At 40.7% G+C, this 21,457-nt stretch overlaps 1 long non-coding RNA gene across 2 annotated transcripts in view; it reads left to right on the top strand.

Annotated features, from left to right (window-relative positions):
* The window catches only part of LOC121668535, a 124,450-nt gene that overhangs the window by 75,568 nt on the left and 27,425 nt on the right, over positions 1-21,457 (top strand). For both annotated transcript variants that reach the window (XR_006017435.1, XR_006017436.1), the window contains exon 3: positions 13,890-14,053. This is a non-coding gene — a long non-coding RNA (uncharacterized LOC121668535). The remainder of the gene's footprint in view (positions 1-13,889; positions 14,054-21,457) is intronic.

Below are 21,457 nucleotides of genomic sequence, written 5' to 3' on the forward strand. Positions count from 1 at the left end.
TTTCAGCACAGAGGAGTGACATGGGAGACACAAGAAAATGTTCTCAAGCCATCTATGGGTGTATTGCAGAGTGTGGTGTGGACTCTTTATTTGGTTTAGTGAGGGAGCAAACCAAGAATATATTGAAACTTCTGTCATTATGTGGCTGCATGGTAACATATCAGGAAGATAAATAATGTTGGTTTGGAAGATGTTCCTAAAGACAGTATGGTGGCTTACATTACCAAAACTAGCCTTTTTGATTTTGTAACTGGTGTCAAATACATCCCAAAATATGTTTTATTACCGATGGTAGAAAATTTTCACATGGTACTTCTTTGCTGGTTGACCCCACATAGGCTCCTGTCAAAAAATTATAATCCTTGGAGTCAATTCCCTGGAGAGTCCCCAAAGCATTTCCTGAATAATAATGATGCAATAGTTTCCTACCCTATTGATGACTGTCCCAGAGCACCTCAGAACAAATGCTCCCATTCCCTGAAAGCTGCTCAAGTACCAGGATGCTGCTATAAATGGTTGAAATGTGATGCAGTTTCCCCTTCAACTTCCTCCAGATCAGCCTAATGGGGATTAAGAGCCATTAAAGGCTCTTTGCAGCATATGCAGTTGCTATTGATCAGTTGTTTTAGCCAATGATCTGATTACAACCATCTTCTCTTTACAGTGTTTTACTGGCAGAAAGGAACATTCAAACATAGTATAAAAGGTGAATGAAGGTACCAGACTTTCCTGTGTGTGCTAAGAATTTGTTTACTTGCTAAAAAGAAATATTGCCATTGTTTTTTCCCATGAGCAAAAGTTTCTACCTGCAATCCAAGAAGCCAGTTTGAAGCAAACTCATATATATGTGTAGATCTTAGGGGGTTTGTCTTGCCAGAGCATGGTGCAGTACATTTTGCATTTGCTGCTGAATGGAGGCAGAGCTTAAACAAGGTGACTTTGGTAAGTGCTTTCCTGCCTTTCACTGCTGCAAAGTTTGGGAAAACTTCTGAGAAATGGGTCCTGCTCCCTTGGACCGACAAGGTTGAAATCTGCTTTTGCCTGTGGCAAGTCAGACTTCGAACCCCATGGCTCTTTAAACAGACACATGTTACCCTCTTGGACCACTTCTTAAAAGAACCCAGAGGTAACTCTTTGCTATGCAGAACCCATCTGTGGGTAAACATTTGGACCCTGAAAGCTGGTGCTGATTGAGTCCCTGGGAAGGGTAGTCTGGGGAGCAGTAGGCCAACTTTCTGACTCTTCTGGGACTGAGCCTTCCACGTCTTTGGAGGCTGTGAAGGCTGTGGAGCACGCACAGAGGCAGATCTGAAATAGTCAAAGTCAAATCTACAGGCCTCCCATGACAGAAGGTGAAGCTGAGCAGAGCCTGTCAGGAGAGCCATTATTTAGTGTCAGCACTCAGTCTCACCCAAATTCTGGTTTTGGTGCCTCTGTCCTTGTAACAGTTTGAGCAATCATCCTCTGAATGATTTCTCTGTCAAGGTGATGAGGGAAGGAAGGGCACTGAATTGAGAAGTCTGAGACAAAAGAAATTCCTGAAAACTCTTAAGATCCTTTGTGGTCCCAGCATTTATTTTGCAGTATCAGATGGCTCTTGGGAAAGAGGTCAGGCTTCGTTTGCTTGATTGTGACAGTCTTTTATGAAACAGTGGCAGAGTAGGGGTAGCACACTGGCTCTCTTGTTCAAAGCAATAGAACTGCTGATAACTCACTATTTCAGCACACAAATTGGCATTAGGTTTGAGAGACTAGATTTAGCAGCTCGTGCAGATGATTTGGGATGGTACAGAGTTACTTTGCTCTTTGTGACTGGACAGGAAACACAACACAGCCATTCATGTCTTCCTCAGGACATAAATAATACTTTACTAACAAAGTCACAAATTTGTTCAGCTATGGTGTGTCACTAATTAGATGGGCCCTGGTAGTCTCTTGGGAGAAGGTCCAGAGTAGGAAGATGCATAAACACCATCAATAAAGTATCAGTACTTATGAAAGTACAGTACAAGTAGGTGTCCAGGACAGAAATGAGATACCTGCCTGACAATGAAAGGATATGTTAGTGACTGAAACAAGTGGGAGAGAGGTATCTTCCTCTTTGACCACTGCAATAATTTGGTCTTTATTACTAGAAAGGGCAGGGTGTGTTTTGTATTTCTCTTAATTTCATGACAAAAGAAACTCATCCCAGCACAACCTGTGACTCCCTAAAGGACTGCAGAGTTGTCCATGTGGAGAGGACAGTGACCTGCTTCAGAAACACGAGCATGAGCAGAAAATGATGCTTACCCACCTTTGGGAGTCCCATCATTTATTGTCAACTAAATGACTCCTTGTAGCATTTTAATGTTCTTAGAAAGGAAAAAAAACTCAGGGCACAAGCTATCTAGTTCCATGGTACCCTGGTGGAGGAGGTTACAGGTGTCTTCTGAGCCATGATGGTTTGAACATATTTGTTTCCTGTACGTACAGCATAGATATTCATAGAGCATTTTATTGGGCCTTATTTGATTCTTGAGTGTTTTTCTCTTTGTGGTAGTTTCCAGCTGTATACTTTAGTTGTAATAGAGACCACCAGTTTTGATTTATTAATAGATCACAATGTCCTAAAACCTTTATTCCAGCAGGCATGTTTCCTATGAAATGTCCACAGAACTCAGTAGATCAGTATTACAATCCAGTTTAAACCCAGAAAAGCAAAGAAAGCTAAGTCTCTGTGTGTAAACTGGAAAGAACTTAAAAGGTTCAAAATATTCCCAAAAGTGAGATTAAAACCAAATGAGGTTAGATGTTGGTGCCAAAAATTGATGTATTTTATTTAATAGTAAAAGAGGCAAAGAGAAGGGAAGAGAGAAAAAAGAAATAAGAAATGAAAAAGAAGTGTGCGTGGGGGGTTGGGGGGACAGGGAGAGGTGACAGGGGTTAGGTGGAACCATATCACCCATCCGAGGGTCCCAATGATGTCTCGTTGCTCCCCTCCATCTGCTCTGCTGGTGGTGAGGGTCCCCCATCGCCGCCGTGGCCACGCTGCCACACGGTGCCACACGCCAGAGGGTGCAGAATCCCGTGGATTAATGCACACTTTGGGCCAGGTGGGAACGCCCAAGTGTCTCCCCTTGCAGGGGCCAGCTTGACACTGTCCCCTGCAACACTGAGGGTCTGTTGCATCACCTCTGGTGCTCTGGGGCAGGGTCTGGGCACCCCTTTGAGGGGGGCCCCTGTGATGGGCCATGTCACCCCCTTCTGCTGTGGATAAGCTTCTCCCCCCCGGTGAGGAGCCCTCAGCTGGGCTCCTCTGCACCGTGGAGGATGGGCAGTCTCTGCACCTCTGACCACAGGCTTTTCCAGGACACCCAAAGCCTCTCCTCCCCCCACCCTTTGGTGCAGGGGGTCTGTGTGAGCCTGGCAGCTGATAGCCCTGGGGCTGTGGTCTCCCCCTTGGAGGTGTTAAGCGTGTGCTTTGTGAATGTCCCCAGCCCTGAGTTGTTACTTTATCTTATCTTCATCAGTGAGTGGTGTAAGGCCTCAGTCAGGGTCCAGTAGCCTTCTCTGCAGCTTTTGTAAAAAAGTCCTTAACGAAAATGTTTGTCATAAACTGTAATATTTCAGTCTCTAACAATCAGGTTGTTGATTTTCTTCCCAGAGCAGGAGAATTCCATGAAGGCTTGCACTCCTGCAGGTATTCCTGCATCACACAGAGTTCCCAACACAAAGAGCAGGGAGCATCAGTGTCCTTGTGGACTGCTACTGGGCTAGAGCCGTAGCTCCTCAAGAGAAGCAATTTGTTACCCTTGACCTCAGCACAGCAATGAGCCAAGGATTGTCAGAAACTCCTGCTGTCTGAGATGCTGCTGGCACAAAAATCTTCCTCCACCTTGATGCATGGTGAAAAGGTACAGCTGGAGGGAGATGTCCTGAGGATGAGAAGAGGCAGAACACACATGACTATGCTGAGAGAAAATGCGGAGCACTGTTGCAAACACAAGTGTTTGGAAAGGGAGCATACTGTTGTAGACCTCTGTGTGGGAAGGAAACCAATCACCGTGGGCTATCAAGGGGACATGTGATGAGACACAGGAAGAGCGAAGGGGGGATGTGATGTTTCCTCTAGGGCTTTCAGTATAGCTTGAGGGAAACAGGACAGTTGCACTGATAGGATATTTAAAAAAAGCCTCCAGTAAGTTCGTCCTCCAGGGCAAATATCTATCACTAGCACAAAGAATTCATGAATTATAAGACAGAGCTCCTTTCTAGTCAATTGCTTCTACCCACCTAATTGCTGGGGCTCCTTCCTACTTTTTCCTCTTCACATCCTTGAATTCAGGCGCTCCTACAGCATCTGGTTATTTTGTATTTAAATCTGAACCTTATATATGAGGACCATAATAAGCAAATGGGTCTGCCAAGCTGACTTGCCTCACTTGGTGTACTTAGGTCTTGTGCATGGCTGTGTTCCCTCCAGCAACACAGACTGAGAAACTGGGTGCATCAGGAACACTGCCAATAGCTACTTGCTATAAAAAGCTAATAGTCCTTCATGAATCAGGACAGGAATAACAGGAACACAGCCTAAACTCTGGACTGCTTGCACTACCGTTTCATGAAACTGTGCCCTGACACCAGGATGGTGAGACCATTTTTTTCTCAATGCAGTCATTGTTCACCACAGTGAACGTCAGAATTTTTCATTGTCAATCAGTCATTTTACCTCTGACCTTGGAAATCCGCAATGCTGCCTACCGTTTTGAAAGCGAAAATCATGATTTTGGTGGCAGTTATTTTGCTAATCTTTTAATAGTGCCTGGCAGGATCCCAGTGCTGTTTTATTGTCTTTTCTTAGAATTCCTGGCTCAGAATGGATTGTAATTTTCATGATTTTATATGGAAATACAGTGTAAGTCCAAGCTGTCTGCCATTTCCTCAGAGAGGCAACTTCTAGCTCACTACCTTCTTCATTTATTTCATTGCAACTCTGTACTCAGATTGTGGTCAAATTATTTTTGTCAGAGGTGATAAAAAATGTGTATTTCTTCATATATGGCTTTGTTTTTTTTCTTTTTACATATTGCAACCCTGCAATTCCTCTCTTAACTTTATGCAAGCAAGTTCCCAGTCCTGGAGCCTCTTGAGCCATCAACAAATTTTGGTTGTTAAGTCTGTCAGCTTTTAGAAAGTTGGAGTACAAATACTTGAGTTTACCCTAGGTGAAGCATCTGTGGCAGTTATGTCTCATCTAATGCTTAATGGTCCAATTGCTTGGTAGACCCATTCATAATTCATCAGGCATCTGATTAAATGTAGTTTAGTCTGATTCATGTGATAGTGTTTGCAGCTAATTTAAAGGCAGAACATCATACTTGCACAACTCACCAGGATATGCCATGGATGTAGAATGAACTCTCTCCTGATAAAAATATGAACCCTTTTATATGGTTCCATATTCCAAACATTGCAAATTCCTTTTTTTCTGGGATAGCAGATGTTTCTGTTCACATTGATAATTGTATCTTCTTTTCCCTCCTTTTTGCCTTTTTTCTTTCTTCGAAAACTGCAAGAAAGGGTTATAATGTAAATCTTCATTCACATCTATTTCATATGTGGTGAACTACACAATATACAAAATACAACAGAGTTACATGCTATTAGTATTCCTCATTTGTTTTCCATTAGTATTCCTCATTTTGTTTTGGACATTATTGAGCAACCTGGTCTAGTGTCTCTGCCTGTAGCAGATCTTTAATATCCCTTCTAACCCAAACTGTTCAATGATTCTATGATAATTTCCCTGACTTTGTAGAAAGCTGATTGTAGCTTTTAGAAAATGTTAAGTGACTGCAGAGCAGTGCAGTTTTACCATTTATATAATGATGATCTCTCTTTCTTTAATATCATAACACAGGAAGAACATTATCCAGTATATGTATCTTTTGAAAAGTTATACAAAATAGGGTAACTGACAAAATATTGGAGTGAAAAAGCAACCAGTCTCAGCTTCAAAAAAAAAAAAAAGAAGAGCAGTGCTGGCAATTAATAGTATGAACATTTAATTGCCAGCTATCATATTAAATGAAAATGTAATAGTTTTATATAGCCTCACAAGGAGAATAGCCCATAAGTAATTGCATTCATAAGGAAATAGTTCTTATAGGTAACTGTGGTGACCTTTTCATGAAAGGTTAAATGTTGGACGTGTTGAGGGAACTCACTGTATGTTAATATGGAGCCATCAAATCTGGTCTTTCGTAAAGTCTGAATTTTGTTCTTGAAACAGGAAATCAACCTTGTTTTGTTTTGTTTGAAAATTGTACTGTATTTTTCATTTATGAGTACAGAATACTATTTCTGAGAATTCCCAAGTAGATTTGCTAATTAGACTTAAAGAACCCTTTTAAAATTCCCTTTAAGGAAAGACATATCAAATCTTTTTTTGTTGTCCTGAGGGATCTTGATAACACAGACTCCTCAAATTCTCCACAGAAATAAAAGCCACTAGAATATTATGCATATACTCCATTTGAAGATTTCCTTTGGAGTAATGATATTTCTACATTCGTAAATCATTTTTGCCTACCATAAGGTTAGCACATAAAATATTCAGAAAAGCTAGCAAGAAATTACTGTCTTTCAAGCCACTGCCATGTCCCATTGTTCATAGGCATATGACCAGAGTTTGAACTAAGAAGAAGTGAGTGTCTCAACCAGCCTTAGCTTAACAAATTCTGCTCAGGTGTAATTTGGCTTCATTCTCGTTGTATGTGCTAGAGACGAGCAGTCACACTTGATAAGGCTGCCATCAGTGGATTCTAAAACATACTGTTTTACAATTATTATTAGAGATCATACCAGTCTATTAAAACTCAGATGATGAAGGTAGACTTCCATATTACTCTGTCTTGAGCTAAAGCCAAGAATTTTTTTAGGCTAGGGATTAAGAAAATAATGAGAGGGAATGGATGGAGGTAGGTAAGGGCTGGAGGCAGGGAAGGAGAGAGATGGAAAGACAAAGAACAGTGCACAATCCATATATTGATGGTACTGCAGCACAAATGCTTCAGTCATCCTTAGTGGTTCGACATGCACATTTACTGAGGAAATTAATGAATGGAGTCCTGTGCTAGCTGAGAAAGTAGGTCTCTTGGGGAGGAGCACTAGCTGGTTAGACTTATCCCATGATAAAGAGATGGGACAAGTGGGACTCAGTATTTCCACTGCTCCTTGAATGCCAGTAGCTGTAGCTGCATACCAGGCTGGGTAAAAGAAGAAAAATGTTTGGCTGGCATTTTTACAATTTCAAAGCAGAGCGCAGTTTCGTGTGTGTTCTGCGTTCCTTTCAGGAGCTCTTTGAGAATAGTTGTAAAACAACTGTTTGATCATGCAGCTGCTAATGGAAAATGAACTCCAGATAGCTACATAACAAAAGAAGTTTGATTCAATGGTAACAAGGCTTATTTAATTTTACATCAGAATCCTCTGTGGGTGGCTTGGGAAGAGAACATTCTCCAGTGAGAGAGCAGAAAAGGTAGCACATGACATTGGCATCCAGCTCGGTAAAGGAACACCACAATAAATTTGGAAAAGCAATCAACAATCTGAAATGTGCTTGTACAACATATTTTACTTTTTCTAATAAAATACAGTCTTGCTTGGACTCACTTCTCGGATAGTTTGTCTCCTAATGACAGTTTTTACCTTCCACTTTTTCTACAAAAGTATTAATCTTTTGTTCATACAGCTTCTTTCTCAGCCTCCCAGCCAGTGCCTCTGGAAGGATAGCTTCATGCTGCTGCATTTACTTCTTTGTGTGGAAAGAAAGTGATTTGCTTTTTGTATGCTATTTATAGAGAGCTTCTCCACAGAGATGGCATCCCCTCCCCCCGATGGCTCTGAGCATCCTCGTACTGCAGCTACCCGCCACCTGATGTCCTATTTTCTCATTGGCTCGAGCTGTTCCCAAACCTTGTGACTCCTGTGAGCTAACGCCCAGCTGTACCAGCTCTGAGTCTCCTGCAGTGAGACATAATCTTCACTTTCACTTCTATAATTTGTCCTTAATATGGCAAAGCATCCGAACAAGTGCTTGCATTCATTCCCAGAGCCCCCTGTCCTAGGTGAAGCCCACAGGTCACCGTGGAAATAGATTTATTCCTTGGCTTGCTGAGGTGGTAAGCAGTTCTATTACGAGATCTTCATAACTTGCTGGAGGACTGTAATTCATATCATCGCACCTGAGACAGAGATTTTATATTCAGATGACCTTTTATTTCCTGAAATTGTAAATGCTGTTTCACCCTACATCTGTTGTTCGACTAAAAGTCAGGCGACCGATTAACTTTCTCTATGGGATTTCCCTGTGATTATAAAGCCAGGTGACTGTGACAAGGTCACCAGGAAAAGCAGTCTTGTGATTTCAAGCTTGACAGAAACCTGGCAGGAAATGCAGATGAGAGAAATGTCACACTTAGGCAACGATAACCTTAAATATCAGAGACTGAACTCAGAAATGGTTTTTTTTTCAGACCATCAGAAGGGTTCATGAAATATGTGTTTGTTCATTCCTCCAGGAGACCCTCTCTGTTCTTACATCTCAGTGTGTTATGATAAATAATGCATTGCCTTCCCAATAGCCTTGATAAAACTGCTTCCTTAACCATATGAGGAGTACATTTCAAAAAGAGAACAAGCAGAGCACAGAGATGGAAATTAACCCCAGGACCACCAGCCTCCATTAGCAATAATGGTGTCTGACAATTTCGGGGTTAAATGAGAAGTAGGTGCCTTTTTACTGAGTTCTGCTCTTTGTTCTTGCTTTAGTGTGTGTCATTGTGGAGACTGTCATGTAAGGTTAATGACAGCCTCTCATTACCCTTGTCAAATATGTAATAATGTGGCCCAACAACAGGGCTGAATGGCTCCTGCTTGTCAGACCCCTATGTTTTGCCTAGCAGATGGTCACTGTGTTTGGAGAGGCCCTCAGATCCATCAGTGCTATCCTGAACACGTGTGTGAGGGAGGCATTTTTCCCTGATGGGGCAGTTCATGGATGGAATACTAATTGGGCACAGCAAGACAACCAAGGATTTATTTATTTTTGTTCCTGATAAAAATATGTTGTGTTCCAGGGAGGGAAAGGGGAAGGAGAGAGAGGCAAACCCCCATTTCTGTCGCTGCCAGCCCCTCTTTCATTGTCTGACTCTTTACATTGGCAAAATTGCTGCATGTTATGCCTTATGCTAAAAACATGGGCTCTTCAGCTACAGCATAAATGGGCATGGAAATTCAGGCTTTGGTCAACTTTTGATTCTGTATCTTGAAAGTCCGACTCCTATTCTGCTACCTCTTAAAAAGGAGTGGTTGCTTATTCACTACAAGCTTTGGAGAGGCATCATGTTAACATATCCCCTTGATATTGCCTCCCTAGTTATTAGGATTAAATATTTATATTGTGGTAGCTGACCCTCCTGTGTTAGGTAGTATGCAAACAGAAAATATCTGTTCCTTCTCAGGGGAACATAAGCCTCTTTAGCATGAGGCTGGTGATGTGGAAGGCAGTGGTTTGCATTTTTAGATGTATCAGTAGTCTGCTCTGAAAGTTGGTCTCCTCAGCCTCTGACCATGCACCCACATCTATTAAACATAGAGCCCTTTGCAGAAGGAACTTACTCTCCTCAGAGTCTTGGGCTGGGGCTGCCCCAGACAGGTACAGAGTTTTATGGGGTTTTGGTTTTCTTAAAATTATTACTTCCCTTTCTTTAGAAAATATTTTAATTTTTTTTCTTCTTCTTTCTTTCTTTTTTTTTTTTTTTTTTTTGTGTGTGTGTGTAAAGATAGTGCAAAGTGATTAATATCATCTTTCCCCATCTGGGGAACCTTGCACTAATGGAACTCAATTGTTCTTTGTTGAAAATGCCTAATATGAGCAGACTGCACAGCCATAAAATAATGCTTGATCTGATGTGGTTACATATAATTCGTCTACATCAAGGAGTGGGATTGATGTGACTAAAATTAGAGTAGTTATAATGGTGCAAATGTTCTTAATGTAGACAATACCTCAGTCTGCAGAACAAGAAAAATTTGTTCTAAAAAGAATAATCAGCTCTATTTGTTTCAGAGGGCTGTTAACTCTGAAACTTAAATATAGCACTGTAGAAATCAACATGGTTAACTACTTCACTACTAAGCCATATAATGGAGATAATCCCTATCACAAAGAGCTTTTTTATTTTCCTAAGAAGTAGATTCAAAAAGCAGAGTACAAAACTAACGGTGGGAAATTGCACTGATTGCTTTATGTTATTTTGTATTACAATTATTAAAACCCTCCACCAAGTTGTTGTCACTACCATCAAAGTGGTCCACACTTCAGCAGCCAGGCCAGCTTGTTGCAGAGTTCATATAATCAAGTCTGTTCGAGACCAAGAAAGACAATTAAAAGTAAAAAAAAAAAAATTGTCTAGTGTTTCCCAATCAAAAGACATGGAAATCTCATATGTGAAATGCTAAGCACTTAAGAAATGTAAAGAAAACAAGGTAGAAAATCTACCTCAAGAATGCCCAGGGGTCTTTCAGGAGGTTTAGACTTTCACTCTGTCATCCTTTTCAAATCTCATTGATACTAATTTTTTTTTTGCAATAAAGTGATTAATTTTCCATCTATAAATGATTCTGGTAAAGTCAAGATCCAAAAGCGGAGGCCTAAAGTGGTAAAGCACATACAGCTTAGTCACCTCATCCTTTGGGGCTGTGAGTGTGCATCTGAGAGAGTGAGAAGGACTTTTTCCACTGCCAACCTGACAGCAGGCTTTAAAAAAAAATTCCGCAGTCAGCAGACTTTAGTACTTTTTTTAAAAGACATTTGCTGTGAATATTACTCAAGCTGGCATAGTTCCCTTTCCTCTCTACCACCTTTCTGTTACTGAAACAGCAAAGAAATGGGACAATTGTGGTTATTAGGTAATTCAGGAGATACCTGCTTCTTGATACTGATGGCTTTCCTCACAGAAAGGAGCCTAAGAATAGAAGATAAGAAATCATGTGAAGTTACTAGGGCTTCCTGAGGGAAGACAAATGAGGAATAGAAAGGCTGCAGCATATGAGTCAGCTTTCTACCATGCCCACACACATGATGATGCCCTGTGCCCTAACGGAATGGGGCACCAGAAAAAACAATTGTTCCCATGTAGTACGTCCACCTTCTTAGGTAAACCAGGAAAATAAAAAAGTGTAGGCCAAGCCTGCTAATTAGTATATGTAAAGGTGGTAAAGGAGCAAAATTATGTAAATCAAGATGGCAATTAAAGCCAGGGACATTCTCAGCAAGTATCTCTGGAACTAGCAGATACGTAATGAAGTCAGCAGCCATCACTGCTGATTTTGTCAGATGGCAGTTTCTGAGGCAAAACAAGGCAAAATGAGCATGGAATCTAAAACTCTCCTCTTTTTTGTAAATCCCTTTCTAATGCACATTGCAGATTACGATTGTAATTTTTTTTTGTCTCAGCAGTCACTTCGCTGATGCAGAGGAGTTCATGACTTTACAAATGCTGAGAAATAGACAGGACTCACGTGAAACCCATGTTTACAAATGAAAGATCCCTGAATTATAAGTAAGAACACAAGCCTGGCAACACACAAATTTTTTGGCTGACCAGGAGGAGTGGTGAACCCAGAAGTATGTCAACAAAAGCCTGGGAGAGAGAGCAGTGTGATTTTTCTTCTATTATGTATTAGCGTGAACTGGAGTGCTAAAGCATTGCTTTCTCCAGAGAACGGGAGAATATGATAAGAAGGCAGAAACGATGCAGGAGTGGCAAAAATAAAAGTGTAGAGGAAAGAAGTGTACTTCCTAAGCTCCCAGGCTGAAAGATGGGGTTGGAAGCAGTGTCAGTAACAGCCCTTCTGGCACAGAATTAGAGTGGCACCAAAATGTAACTCCAGAAATGAAGAACAGTCTAACTTCAGCATTGAGATTCACAGCTGGTCACTCCAAGGCAATTAAAATGAATTGGCTGAATTTGTTGATTTGAAGGAAGCAGGAGGGAAAGTTCTCCTTTTTAGGAATTCAGGTAAGGTTTACCTCTGCCTGGGAAAAGTGGGGGACTGATTTGACTGATAGAATATATTATAGCTTACTGTTTCAGGGGTATTGATATGCTGGAGCAGACTACATAACCTGGAGCTGCACAGATTATTTTTTTCCTAAACTGCCTGTCTTCTGAATATGACATGAGAAAGGCATCAAGTTTTTGAGTGTCAATAAGCTAGACTATATATTTATGGGTAGTGAGCAAAATATGTTTTAAAGTGTTAGCTCCCTGCACCCTTATAAAGCCCGATGATGAAAACTTTTCCCAGACAGTTAAAGCTTAAACTTTGAAAAATAAAATGTTTCCTCTGCTTCTTAACTGTCATTTAATTATGATGGTGAAAAGCAAAGTAATTTGTAAAGGCGCAGAGCACTTTTTTTTCAGAGGAACTGGCAAATTTAAGACTCTACCATGCAGCAACACAGGAAAAAGAGCAAAGCAATCTTCTCTATTGGGAATGGCCATGATTTAATTGGCTCCTACTGATCCCTTATTAATTAAAAAATATTGTAGGCTCTTTGAAGTCTGCATTGCTTCCTGTCTGAAAACATGCTTGTCAATCTTGCCCTCTCTCTGCATTATCATACAGTGAGTCTACGGATTTTAAGAATGCAGTGAGGAGTCTTTGTGTTTCTTCCCTCCTGTGTTTATCCCAGGACTGAAAGGGCAGCTAGGAGTTAGAAGTAGTGCTGCCCAGCTTGCACATGACTTTTCCAACAGCACCATAGAGCTGAAGGCTCCCCCAGTGCCTGTTCCTGAGTATCAAACTCAAGTTTTGTGTATGTAGCTTCAATTGGGATGATTTCATCCACCAGAACTTAACAGGCAAAAAAAAAAAAAAAAAAAAAAAAAAAAAAAAAAAAAAAAAAAGCCTTCTGCAGTTCCTAATGAGACCCAATTAAAAACAAAATTCAAATGCACAGCTCTATTTCCTTGTGTGACCTTCATGTCAGGCTACTGCAAATGGTCATGGTCCCTGGGAAAAATGACAGACTGAGGAAAGTGACTGAACAAAAGAGACACATCTGTCTACTCATGGTAGGAAGAAGGCACAAAGCTCCTCCCCTGCTGATGGTCCTAATGGTGCACCACAGTTTCTCTCAAAGCAAGGCAGAAGCAGCATAAACAAGGCTGACTTTCCCTGAACTACTTCCTAAGTCAGGATGCCCTCTCCTCTGGGAGGAGCTCTGATATGGCTATGTGCCAACAAAACCATTTGGCTCACACAGTGATGTTGGTACCTCAGTACCTGCATAATGATGGTAGGGTTGTTTTGTTTGGGTTTGGGTTTTTTAATGCTCTTAATATTCTTCTGAGTTTTCACAAAATCTCTCCTATCAGTATCCTTTTTCTGGAAAATATGGATAAGTGAGATATATATCTGTACAGACAGTTTTTATTTTAATTCCCCTGCTACTGGTAAATTTGATTAGGAGAAAAGAAATGTTGAACAAATGTTTTAAAAATCTGGCAGCTGATTAAATCACACTTTCTCCCTATCTTCTTGGCATATGAGGTTGACTTGGGCATAATTTTAAATCTTCTAGTTTAGATTATGATATTTCAAATGGCATTAGGCTTGCTTTGATGTTCCTTCTGAGTACAGGGCAAAAGCCCAGGAATTAAATGATTGCTCGCCTTGCAGCATCATAATAAAATAGCTTCAGACTCTGACCAAAAGGTAACAAATGGATCTTTCCCAGAAATGCTCATGTTTCTTCATTGAGTCATCATTTATTCTCCCAGGAAAAAAAGTAAAAGTGCTCAAAGCCTCAAACTAATTTTTTTTTTTTTTAACAGGGCTGGGAGTGGTGTCTGAGGTCTGCTCCCCTTATCAGTTTCTGGCACTGTTTTAAGTGACTATTTTGAGATACATGGGAAGGCTTTGTTTTCAGAAGTTGGAATGGTACCCTGTTTCATACGGTCGTACCTGTATTCTGGACTCCTGGAGGAACAAACTGCAGGTATGTAAACCATTAATGGTCCAACTTTCCCCACTAAAAATTTTACCATCACAGGGATTTCCTTGGTCTGGTAGAAGATAGCTGCTGTGTGAAGTCATGATATTCATCGGGCCAGATATATTTGAGAACAAAATGAAATTAAGAGGGTTTACTAAGCTGTTGCCCATCTGCTGAGCTTGGCCCATTCCAGTTGTGAGATAATATGATTTAGCATTAACCTCTTTCAATTAACTTTAAATTGAAAGTTCAATTAAGTTGCATCACTTTACACCTGGGATGGGCTAACTGTACACTCACGGCCATCTACCAGTGACTACAGTAGCTCAGCCTGCAAACGAGAGGCTGACAAACTCCTCAAACATGGGAACTCAGGTACCCTAGGTTGCTCTCATAAATGACCTTGAAGACACTGTTTCTTTAATGAAGAAGTCACAGTGTCCTGTTTGGAGCCAGGGATAAGGACAAGGCATAAGGGTGAGGTGTTGTCAGCTGTTGCTGCTGCTGAGCTTCCAGGGAGCACCTTTCTGAGCTAGCTGTAGGATTACTGAAGCCTGGATAAACTAGTCCCTGACCATTTCAATAGCAGCTCTGGAGATTATCAGAGCCTGGCTAAATTTATATGAGAGGAAAGATGCAAAATCTGGTCAGATGTGTGAGCAAAACTAAGCTTTTCACAGCCCCTTATGGAGAACCCCAGAGAATCCATATTATTTGTGACTGTTCTAATCAGGCTTCTTTAGAGGCTGTAAAAGTGTAACAGTTCAGCTCTCTGGTTTTCTCCACATTAAGATAAACTTACTTGTAAACTTTCATGCCCGTGGCTCATTGATTGCAAGTTGATGAAACCAAATGAATATAATCTGTAAATGACAGTAAAAATCTCAGCAAGAAGTTTTATCTTTAGTAAGATATTTTTTCCCCCTTTAAATACATTTCTGTGTCATTTTGAAAGGCTCTAGTTATTGATTCATACTTTCACTGGAAGAAATTGCTGTGGATAAGATGAAGAATAGAACAAAACTGAAGAAGGAATATAAGAAAATTAGAGGAGAAAAGCGAGTGAGACAATTTAGGAAATCAGGATGCTTAAAAGAAGAATTTTAAGAGAAAAGCAAATAACATGTCTTTACTAGCTGCCAAATATGAATTTAATCCAGCAAAAATATTCTTGTTAGAAACAAAGAAATATGTATTTTAGTTTGTTTATTTCCTGTTCACCACTACAGTATGCTTTGAATATGACTGCAGTCCTGCCTAATGTGAAGTACACAGTGATAAAATCTCTTGGAAGTGATTCAAACCCTTGAGAATACAATTGACAATGCTAGAGTTCAGCACTTTAAAGTAACAGAAATCCAAAGAACCTGAACCTTGCGAAACCAGATTATAGTTCCTATAAGCTTGTCCAGAGAAAGAGATTTCATTTTGAATCGCAAATTAAAGCTGTTCTAATATATATTGTATGTAAACATAGGCTTGTGTTTCAGCTGGTGTAAATACAGTAAGCCTTGTGAATTGGTGCTGTTGGTGATGGTCTCTGCAGTACCTGGAGACGGAGAGCCCACGGAAATGCCTTAACAAGCGCCATCCAGGGGAGGGCAGTGAGGCACAGAAGCGCTGGTGTGCACATTGCTGTGTGCTGTGCTGCAGTTTGCTGGCTGCTTGCTTGATAACTGGCAGGGAATTCAGTCCAAAATTGACAAGATTCATGTCTTCTGCAATGCTTGGACAGCAGGGTCCTGTCCGTTCCTTTCCCCTGCCAAGCAGCCTGGCACAGAGAGCAGAGTGCAGATGGAGTGGCACAGCTCACCTGGGTGCTCCAGACAGTTTTATCTGCAGTCTTACTGAACTCTATTTGTCTTTTTGCTGCTATTTTCCCAAACTAAAAGCTGGAACTTAAAGCACTGCAGCCTTTACTTAAGTCTCTTTGACAGCATAAAGCGAAAGAGGATAAATATCACTTTGCAAGTGACAATTGAATTTTATAAGAACGTGATGTAACTAGTCACATAGTAATAGCTTTAATTTATCACAATGCTGTCTTAAGAAAAAGAACACAATTTATGTACCAAAAACAGTCTAAGCAGTTTGAAACATTATACCTTTCTAGACATTCTTTATATTGTGTGGATCTCCTTTTTTACTGTTTCACATTTCTTCCATATCTGGCCCTGTACGTGGCCATGAAATTAGGGACTAGTACCAAAGAGAGTAGCAAAGTTAGAGACAGAAAGAGGTTGGCACTGGATAACTTAATGAATTGGCAATGGGACTTGGAGCCTTTCAGTCTGTCTGAACCTTGCTGATGGGAACTGCACAAATGGCTAATGGGGATAAATGGTTTGTGCTCCTCATGAAGAAGTGGAAAAACTGCAGAATGCTGGAATATGTGGTGTTTTCTGAGGAAGAGCTGGAAGCAGGAAAAAAGGACAGGTTTGTGGAAATAAAGGAAAAGGTGGTTAGAATGAGATCATCAGTGATGATACAAAGAAACCATTGCTGTCCCTGCTAGGTTTTCTTTGTCTCATCTTCAGTGGACAAAAGATTATTCAAAATAAAAATGTTGATATAAATGTCAAATTTCTTTTGATCAGTGCAATTATTCTCAGCTCTGGGTATGTTAATGGTTAAATATGAATAGTTTCCATGGACAATTAGAAGGTGAGAGTGTTTACAGCCACTTGTCAAAATATTTTGTGACCCATAAAATCCTATGGAGTATTTTTTTTAAATAAGGAATACAGACTGCTACACTTTTCAAGCTTCAAGGTAACTTCAGTTTGTATTTGCTGTAGGCTCTCATTCAGGGCTATCTGTTGTGATCACATTTCATTTGTCCTTTTTCTGAATGTTTTACTTGTTGATAATTTGAATTTTAGGCTTCATGACATTCATACTGTAGCCATGATAGGTAAATAATTTAGAACCTGTAATTATCTATATTGTGACTTATTTTAGTGTTTTGGAGACATGCACCTTTCAGAGACTAAAGCAGAAAAAAAATGACATTGCTTTGCAACATATATTGATCACAAGTATGTAATAACATCTCTGACTCTGAGGGCATCGCTGCTTGCAGTCAAAACCACAGCTTGCTTTTATCCTTATCCAAACAGGCTATTAAGCTGGCAGGTGAATTGGTCTTCTTCTGCCCTTCTTTTTCCTTCTCGGCGACTCAGTGCAGTATATTAACCTCATGAACATGTTAAAACAATGTTGATTTCAATCTAAACCAGTAAAAGCAGCATGGAAAAATTTCCAGCTTGGTATCTTTTCACCCGGGCTGACCAGAAGATTCCCCAAAGTCTGGGGAGACTGGAAATGAAAATTACCTGTCCTGAGAGAAAAAATAGTCATCATTCCTGGTGCAGACACTGCATCTAAAGCCTAAAGTCAGCTCTACTTCCCCTGTGCCAGTTTCTAAGAGAAATAAAAATCATGCAGTAGAGCACAAATGTGTCCTGAAATTCTAAGGACAATGTGCACTGACCTTTAAGCAACATGCACACCGTGGAAGAACCTACCTACCAACAGGCAATTATAAACTGCTCGGGATCCGTGGGGACTTCGGTTGTGGTTTCCTGCCTGCCCCTTTCCTCTCTTGGAAGCAGCCATATTCTACAGCATGACTCTGACAGGGAACACTGTAGGGAGGTGCAGAGGGGCTGAGCTGAACTGCTGCTGCTGTGGTGCCACAAATAAGAAATCTGCTGCTCAGTTGCTGCCTCTGCCCAGTGCTTTGTCACTGCAGTAAATTGTTCACTGAAGCTCTGACTCCTCCTGGATTTTGTTGACACTAATGTATCTAATCCTTCTGAGGCTGGTTATACCCCTGTTCGGGAGAAGAAAAGTTACCAGCATGCCCATTCCAGAGGGTTGTGTGCAGAAGAGAAGGGCAATGAAGCAGCACTGTAACCTCTTGAGAGCAAATGGAGTGATGGCAGGGGTCAGGGCTTCCTCGGAAGGAGGATTGGGCAGGCTGTCCTGTGAGGACCTTTCTGCACATATCTGGGGGTGGTTAGTGATGCGTCTTGCCAGCCAGTCCCCGTCCTTGTCCAGTTCTCAGAACCCTGCTGGCAATGTCTGAGTGCAAGGGTCATGTCTGCTGAAGCGTGTGAGCATCCCTTTACTCAGAGAGAGGTGAGATCTGAGCACACATCACATCCAGGTGACTTGATTTAACCTTTATTTGTTCCACAACACTTTGCAAGGAGAGGCAACACCTTTCCTTCATTTTATCCTGGGACGAGTGCAACCTTGCAATGTGTGCTTCCGGTTGCCTTTGTTTTCCAGAGGTTAAAAATAAGGTCATCAGTTATATACACAGTCAAACAATTTCAGAATAATTTTGGTATCTTCCTCTGTAAGGTTGTATCCCGTAATTATTTTTTAACATTATTTTTCCTGTGCATTACAAATCTGAGATTACATGCAGTGTTTACATTAATTTACTTTTATTCCTGTTATTTTTTCCCTGTGAGACTGGATATGAAATTATATTCCCTTTAATGTCATTGTTATTGCATTTCTTTAGTGGTCACATCCACAAGGTATCCATTCAAATTTGTTACCTGTGCCACTCTGGGCAAAAAAGAAGGGAGGAGATTTAACAAGGACAGCTGTAATTTTCCTGACAGGGTGGAAATCAGACAATTGGAAGCGTTTTCTCAGCAGACACTGACAAGACACCAGAATACTCTCTCCTCAGGTGAACGCAGCAATCACATCCCTCGCTATCACTACAGCATGTCAGTGCACTGGAAGATGGCGAGCTGGAGGCTGCCAGCCTCCTCTGTTTATAGCATCAAGAGCTTCGGGGTGTGAGGCAAGCTGTTTTTAACACAGTGGCATTTTCTTCTGTTTAATTGTGGAGTGACATAATTTTTAGAAAGTCATTACTTCTTCATAAAAAAATTAGGCATCTTTGCCTAGTTAAAAAATAGGTGTTTGTGAATTAAAAAAAAACTAAAATCACTTCTCCAAGACCTTAGACATTTTAAAGGCCATTATGTTGTCTGGCAAATGTAGAAAGGAAAATCAATATATAACATCAAAGACAGAGAGGAAAAATTCAATGAGACACATCGGTTCAGCTCCTGTTCTCTTTCCCTTTTTGGTCACATCCCTTGTGCTGCCAAGCAGAGTAGAGGAGATCCCATGCCCATGAAAATGCAAAGAAACTTGCTTAGACTGAGAGAGTGCTTGCAAGGCCTGATAAGCAAAGTCGTAGACTGGTTTGTTATAGCAGGTTGGCTTACAGTTCACAAGGACATTTTTCCTCTTCTACCTTTCCCCTCGTACTTTCTCATGTAATTCTTACAGAGATATTCAAGTACTCAGACAGAAGGATAGCAGGGCTTTGTCTTTCCAAAACAGGATTTAAATAATTCCTGCTGAGTCACACAGTTATACAGAGATGCCTGTTACACAGAATATATAAGAATGTTCATAAATTATTAAGGAAGAAGGGCAGAAAATGTCCAGTGAAGAACTTCTCATGTTTTGACAGTGTCACCTTTTCTGGCGGACCCTATGATTTTCCAGAACTAGTTAATCTTTGTGTCACACAGAAAGGTGATTGGAAGACATTGCAAATGCAACAACCCAAACTTAATTTGAAAGAAAGCATTATTTGTGCACATTTTAGTATATCGAGCATCCACAGCTTATTTTAATTCTTGCTGCTCAATAGAATTCATACACAAAAAATAAAAAAAGTAAAAAAAATAGAAGAAGCTCTGCACCTTTTAAACAATTAGATGTTTGTACATAATTTGTACATTTAGAAGTGTTCATAAAATATTTTTACATTTTTTCCCTTCTTACCCACAGAAAGCAGATAAAAAGCAACCGACATGGAGAAAACAAGTGAGAGAACATGGTTTGACCTTAAGGGTAGAGTAAAGGTTCCCACAGATGCATAAGTGACATGAAGATGGATGAGTTTGCTGCTGGTTTAATATTTCCTGTGCAGCCCTAGCGCAGGTATAGGACAGACCTCCATGTATCAGATCCACTTCATGGACAGCTGAAAAAACTGATGTTGGCTTTCAGAAAGATTCTGGACTCAGCGAGAACATGGCTAGACCATGTGGGACTGGCAGAAGGAGCCAGAGGCCATGTGGGCTGCCAAACAATTGGAAGCACCAGACTTTGTTGTCTGTTTTCAGGAGCTGCATCCGCTACAGCCTTCCCTTGTGACCTTGACCTCAGACTACATCTGAGTTTTGAGACCCAAAAAGGCTCCAAGATTTTTAGCTTGTGTGCTGGATATGGTCATGCCTCATCTTCATATCTGTGTTAGACCTTGGTGTGCACCAACCTCCTTCCATTTGAGCTCTGGGTGGAAAACATGTTCTCCTACCAGGTCCCATTTCCAAAAACTGGAGGACAGGTGTAGCCATGTTGTGGACTCACAGACCACTTTGGTGGCAACCTCAATCAGCTTTTTTGCTTTGGTTCTTAATATGCGAAACAGAAATGATAATTTTCAACTTTCCATAGGCCAATGCCTGCCTTAATGATTAAGCAGCAAATGCAACCATTTCATACTTAAAAAGCACTAATCTTAATAATTCTATGCAAATACATAAAGAGGTAAGGGGGTCATGAAATCCCACTACGTTGAAGCCAAGACATGGACAGTTACCTCAGCAAAACCCCAGTCATATATTACAGTCTATCTTCCTCCAAAATCTCTTCCTCCCTCCAGCCTGCCCCAAGAAGGGGTCCATGAAGCCAATAGCTCCTTAAGTACTTGGATCCGTGTGACTACAAGCAGTAGTTTTGTCATGAACTGAACTGTGATATCTGGACTGTGAGATAAAAATTATGGGCCAAATCATAAGGACTTACCAAAGTTTGTTTTCAACATTGGCTGTCTGAACTGAGAAAAACCCCTCTGAAGTCCCTAGCAGTCCTCCTCTGTAACGACTGCCTGGTTTTAGCTCCTTGCACTTCTTTGCAGAAATAACTTCCATTCCTGATAGACTCTTTTGTCTATTAATGAAAAAAAGTAATGCATTTTTAGGTTGCTGCGGTGATTCAGCCTTAGGTCCCTTAATTATAATGTACCTAAGGCCTTAATTAATTTGTAGGACTGTGCAGAAGAGGATGTCCCAAAAACCTTCTGAGAGTTGACTCAGAATCCTGTACTTATCAAAGTGGAAATATTGAATCAGGTCCAGGTGTAATATATCTGCATCCTTTCCAGAAAATGAAATGTTTTTAAGGAGAACAAAGTGCTCTTAGGTGTGTTCCAGGTTTATGTGGTGATGTTGTGCTCAAATTTCAAAATTACCACTTACATAGGGCAGCTGCAATAAGAAGAAAAATGAAATTTCATACATGGGGAATAACACAGACCTTTTCTCTCAGAGTCTTTTGCTAATGCTGTCTAAGTCT

Source organism: Corvus kubaryi, unplaced genomic scaffold (assembly GCF_017639235.1).
Source record: "Corvus kubaryi isolate FWS band 111438036 unplaced genomic scaffold, C.kubaryi_AGA036_p1.0 37385, whole genome shotgun sequence".
Taxonomy (NCBI): domain Eukaryota; kingdom Metazoa; phylum Chordata; class Aves; order Passeriformes; family Corvidae; genus Corvus; species Corvus kubaryi.